Raw genomic sequence first — 6,126 nt, 5'->3', positions numbered from 1 at the left:
AGTTGAACTTCTGGGCATGTCTATTTGAACTTCACTCTGTTTCACTTTATTGCATTTTTCTTATATGAAATACACATCATGTAGTACATGAACTTCCGGTTGTTATCACTTTGAACTTCTCTCTAGTTTGAGAGAATTATTTTAAAACACAAAAAACAACATATTTTTTATGTATTTTAGACATCTAAATACACGGTGAACCTCTCTTGCAAGAATTTTTTGAACTTTTCCTCGCCAAGCACTTGAACTTCTGGCAACCATTTTCTCGTTTATGAGTTGTTTTTAAAAGTCCAAATAATGGCGTTGTGTTTTTTATTTTTTGAACGGGTAAATCCCAGGTTTTAATAAACTCCGAACTTCTCTATTATTTAAATTTGAACTTCACCTTTTTATATTTTGAGTAAAGAATTTTATTCGATTTTTATATGGGAAAAATCAAACTTGGAAATACAAGGTGAACCTCTCTCGCAAGAATTTTTGAACTTCCCCGGACAGAGCACTTGAACATCTTTCAACAAACCTTTTAAGATTTTATTTTTCTATATTTTTTATTCTCACCTGAGATGCATTCATTGCAGTACTTGAACTTCTCGTTGTTTTCACGATGAAATTATGTCGCATTTTCGTGTGTACGTCGAATTACACGCAATTGAATGTCGGACGTCATTTTTTGTTATTTTAAAACATTTAATTGGAGGTCGGACGTCCCGCGATATAAAATTTGAACCGTGCATGGAGGTGTACGTGAACTTCTTGCAACAAATTTGAGTTCTTTATATACTTCGAACTTCTCTATTATTTTAATTTCAACTTCTTAGTTATATTTTTAGAAAGGAAATATGTTTTCGAATAAGCATCAAACTTTTTTTCAAGTTGAACCTCATACTTTCATATTTCCTAGAAATGGAAAGAATTTGAGTTTTCCATAAACATCAAACTACTCCTTTTATTTTAATTTGAACTTCTTTAATTTTATTCTTTAGTAACGAAAGAAAACCTATGCTTTTTTATAAATATCGAACTTCTCTATTTTTACAATTTGGACTTCTTGGTTTATTTGAAATACTTTCTTTTTCCATTTTTTGAAACCGTAAAACAATGTTCTTTTTATTAAAAAACATCAAAGTCATGTTTTATGTTAATTTGAACTTCTTGCTTTTCTTTAGATACAAAAATTTCCTATTTTTTTATAAACTTCAACCTGCTATGTATCTTAAATTTGAACTTCTTGGTTTAGTTTCAGAGATGAAAAAAATTGTCTACTGTTTTGTCTTTTAACTTATAGGCTTTTTGGGGTTGTGTGAACTTCTAGAGTTTATTTTTGTGCAAAGTTACACACACACACACATAATATAACACACACCCACACACTGATACTCACATGTTTTAATTTTGTCTTGAGGTGAATTTTCTAGACTTAAATTTTGTTTGTGCTCTTTTAAATTTATCTGTCAATTCAAGTTCTTAAAAATCGTAAATCTCCATGTTTTGCCTTGCATGTTTAAATAGGTTGAACTTGTTGACATACACATAATACACTTGTTCTTCTCGAACACAACAGTTTGACCGTCACCAATAAAAATTTAAACCGTTGTCAGCGAACAGAACAAAACATTGAACTTTTCATATTTTATATTTGAACCTCTAGGCTTTTTCTAGAAATGGGAGTGAGCGGCCACAACAAAATAAACTTTTATCTCTGTACTGCTGCCTGATGAATGATTTTTTTATTCCATATGCATCTTCTAGGCAGGATGCGTTCTCCCTCAAAAACAATGTCTTTTGAACTTTCTGGGTGGAACTCGTTGAACTTATAGATTATTAAAAAAGCATATGCCCTTTTTAGTTCTCAATCAATATGGTTTTTTAGGAAAGGTACTTCGCATACGAATAAAAATTTATCCACACTGCGACAGAATGTTCTTAGTCCATGAACAAAACATTACTTCACATAGGAACACAAATTTATTCAGACAGGGAACAAATGCCGCTACACTTTCTGCTTTTGCCAGGAAAAAGATGAACTACGAAGAAGCCTATCTCTCTCACTTGAGTAAATGGTTCGTACAAAATGTTCTAATGTGATCTATCTAAACAACAATAGCAGGAACAAATTTCACATTGCGTCCATGTACACTTTTGAAGATGAGTTGCACTAGCATTAATCAAGTTGGCCTGCTGAAAATCAGACACAATGGACTGTAGGCATGTTATTACTGCTGAAAATTGTCAGCCATACAAATTACTACAGAAACTAGTCAAGAATAGTTGACCATGTGCAGCCATACTAATTTATTTTGTGGAATAAACACAAGCAGCTTAGAGGCATACTTTTTGTTCTTACTGATGACCTACAGAGCATGTAGGGAAAGATCTAGGGGAAGGACTAATCAATATTGAGCTTGAGTGACCATCTCAACAGTAAATCCAAAAGTGGCAGCAGCATATATCTCGCTACACTGCACCTCAAGGGAGATCAAATCCCCATGTTGAATAGCATCCCAGCAACAGCAAGATCACTCACCCATTCAAAGACCGACTATCTTTCCTTGTGAATGGCGACAAGCACCAGGATCAACACCTACAGGAAAGAGGTAGATGTTTAGAGGCATAACAACAAGTTCAACTTCATACCTCAACCCATGGACTGCTATTTGAAATCAAGACAACTGTGTTTATGACTTCAAAGATATCTTCAAGCAAGACCCTTGAAATGGAAGTGAACCAAGTAGTAGTAGTGCTCTAACACCCCACCAACGCCAAACAATTCCTAACCTATTTAGTACTGACCCAAAACCTATTTTGTATTTTTTTTCTCTATTCATTATGTATCAGTAAGATGAATTCTTCCCAAAATCCAATGATTGAACTCTCTGGACTATAATCTTTGAAGTTCCAGATTACATTAAAATATACAGACTTCTTTAGGTGCATTCGCACTTACTGTTTGCTGGTATTGCATAAAATTCTGTTTTTTTAGAGTGTTTACTTATAAGACGTGGACCATCAGACAAAAAATTCCCATGGTAGTGGCGGCTTGAAATACCACAAGAAACAAACAGGGAATATACATGAGATATCTTTTTTAACATGTTCAGTACATGGAGATCCTAGTGTACATAAATCATTTCAGTCAGATAGCAACTCGTGACATGTGGTCACATACACAGGCTGAATGCATGCCACCTTGGTAGCCACATACACAGGCTAGCTGAAGCTCAAGTAGCTAACAAATTTTTGAATGAAAAAAAATTAAAGAGGGGATCGCTCTCACAATAAGTCTCCCTTTACATGATTCAACAGAAGTTGAACTTGATGGTGGGCAGCAGGATCCGGGATGTTGTCTTCACGAACGGTCGGCAGCTCCGTCGTTGAACGGCCCGCGGCTACATACTTGAACGGCTCAGGGCTGCTTACTCTGGGGCGCTACTGCAGATCGGATCAGGGTGAGGGTGCTCGCTCTGCAGGACAAAACACACACGCAAGAACCACTGGATATAAGTGCATGACGGGTTTAGGAGCTACAGGATCAGTAGAAATTGAACAGCAGAGTGTATAGGAGTCGACCTTCACTCCAACGCTCAGGAGGTGCCGAGCGTGGCGGAGGATGCCGGCGACGCGCGACCATGGCGCGTGGCCAGCTGCAGGTTGTGACCTCCTCCATCTGAAGTTTGACACCTCCTCGAGCTGCAGGATAGCACCCCATCCGCACGCGGGCTGGTGGTCGCCGGAGAGTGGAGGGTGGTGAAGATCCTCACCGGATCCAGTGACGCCGAGGTGTTCCGGCAGGTGGTGTGCCGCGTCATCGGTTGGGCTCGAGGCTGCGGTGGCGTCGTCGGCGGGGATGTGGCTACGGCGGCGCCGTCGTCAGGGGCGTGGCTGCGGCTGCGTGGCAGTGGCGGCGTCACCGGCTGGGGTCTGGGTGGCCGGATGGGTGCTCCCACGGTGTCGACAGGGAGGAAGGAGGAGATCGGTCAAAGGGAAGGGCGGGCATGGCGGCGCCCGGCTTGCCGGCGGGGCGGGAGTGGGAGGGGGCGGCGACTCGCCAGAAGGAGGCGCGGGCGACGACGCCGGGTGGAGGTGGGGTAAGGGAGAGGTGGCCGTCGCTAGGACTGGGGAGATCGGGAGGTTGGGGATCGGATCAGGTGGGGGACGAGGGGACGTGGAGTGGGATTTTTTTCTTCTTCATGTGTTTTGGGAGTTCGGGAACGTGTCTTCGGGCCCTATATAGGCCGACCGTGATCGGAATAACTATTCTGATCCTGGGATCAGAATAGTGCTACTCTATATATATATATATATATATATACGTTTGTGTTCTGTCCTCTACAGCATTCACTTATAGCTATGTCTTCGTGTTTGAATCTTTTGATCTAAGTGAATGTGATCGGACCCTAACCCCCTCTATGCTTCTCCCTTAGATTCTATCTATCCAAATCATATGCATTCTATTGAAACTGTCGATTGTCTTCACTGAATCCTTGTCAGCAGAAGACACAGAGACAAAAATTGAATCTGTTTTAATGCTATATCCTTTTTGCCTGAAACACGGAGAAGCCGGAACGACCACTCGACAATCCAGGCGTGCATGGGAACATGGAACAACTTCCAATGTGTTGCATGCATGCCACGTGTCCTTCAGATGTGAACCGCCAGGGGCACCTGCGTAATAACGTTGCATCGTCCCCATCTCTATAAAGACACACCTCACCGTGGTCATTATCTCTTCTTCAACCTTCTCTCCTCGCACCAAAACCCTAGAGCCTCTGCTTGCTCGCGACAACGTCGGAGACGAAGCGCTTAGCTGCCGCGACATCTCCGACGCCGTCTTCACGCCGGTCGCGGACCTCGTCCTCTCTACAGCTGTCGTAGGTGTCTTCCGTTGCCAAGTTAGGGCACGGGAGATTGAACTGCTCGGCCTCCCTCTCAACTTCGTCTAGCAGTTCTTCGTGTGGTAATTAAATCTCACTTTTACTGCCCCTTTGATTCATCAGATCCATCCAAGTTTGCAAATCTGGATCTATTTTGTTCGCATCTCATATCATGCCAAGTATGTTTACTTATGCTTCACTACTAGTTAGATTCATCACTTGTACTTATTCTTGGATTCCTACAAATCTGGAACCAACTCTCATCAAATAAGTGAATGTCTTCGCACTATGAGGTTAATGTCTTCAAACTGATTTATCTTCAAAATCTTCTAAGGAATGCATATGACCTCTTCCCCTTCCATCTCACCTCTAATGCTGTCACAGGTACATGTCCGTGGGAGAATCCCTTGGTTCTCATAGTCTGCATTCGTTTGCAGTGTTCTTACAGCGACACATCAATTCTCCTGAAGCCAGTTCCTGTTTGACCAGTAGACGGAAGCCATTCACAGTTTTGAAGCCTTTCAACTTGAGTACTATGACCACTGAAAAATCAGCTAGAAAGGGCAGCAGGCAGGGCCGTGGGGATATAGCCAAGGTCCTGCCACCAGATCTCTTTGAACTGTACAAGTCAGATCCTGAAGAAACCTATGGTGAGCGCAAGACACGAATACAATGGATTCAAAGATACTGGGCCAAAGAATGGTTCAAGTACAAATTTGTGACCACTGAGTATGATGGAAAGAACGCCATCAAGCGACCATGGGGAGATATTATATACAAAGGTCTGCAGCCCAAGTCCAAGCCCGAAGCTATTTCTCAAGGCTTCTTTCCATGCATGGTCCGAGGACCACAGCCTAAAGATGCTGACCCATCTAGTTTGCTATGGTGTCACGAAGACAATCTCTTCAAGCGCAACTTTCAGTTTGCCAAAGAGTCTGCCAAGAAGAACAAGAAGCAGTTTGGTCTCGACTTCAACCCTGGTCCATCTGCTCCACGGGCTGATGGCACACGAGATGCCAATCCAAATGAGATCGGCCCCTTCTACAACCTCGAAGGTCTCATCACTCACATTGCTATCCAGGGGCTATGGTGGATCACTAAGCTAGCGACGTGGATTTTGAAGATGTGCCAGCCCCACCGAAGCAGAAGTAGAAATCAAAGGCTTCAAAGCCCTCTGCAGCACCGAAAGTTCTGCATGTGAAGCCATTGGCCACTGCACCTCCTGAACCCAGTGTGCAGTCAGAAGATCTTTCTC

The 6,126-nt window shown here is 42.3% G+C and overlaps 1 long non-coding RNA gene across 2 annotated transcripts; it reads right to left on the bottom strand.

Moving 5' to 3' along the window:
* Positions 1 to 2,146: 2,146 nt before the first annotated feature.
* On the bottom strand, positions 2,147 to 4,181 carry LOC125556478. Of its 2 annotated transcripts, XR_007305102.1 has the most exons (3): positions 3,568 to 4,181; positions 3,275 to 3,461; positions 2,147 to 2,581 (listed from the first exon to the last, which is right to left on the bottom strand). It is a non-coding gene; the product is annotated as an uncharacterized LOC125556478 (long non-coding RNA). The 2 variants fall into 2 exon arrangements; XR_007305101.1 differs by lacking the exon at positions 2,147 to 2,581 and having other exon boundaries at positions 3,053 to 3,461.
* Between the last annotated feature and the right edge of the window lie 1,945 nt (positions 4,182 to 6,126).

Source organism: Triticum urartu, chromosome 5 (genome assembly GCF_003073215.2).
Source record: "Triticum urartu cultivar G1812 chromosome 5, Tu2.1, whole genome shotgun sequence".
NCBI classification, from domain to species: Eukaryota; Viridiplantae; Streptophyta; class Magnoliopsida; order Poales; family Poaceae; genus Triticum; species Triticum urartu.
The sequence above is the reverse complement of the archived record's forward strand: the minus strand, read 5'-3'. Positions and strand labels throughout refer to the sequence as shown.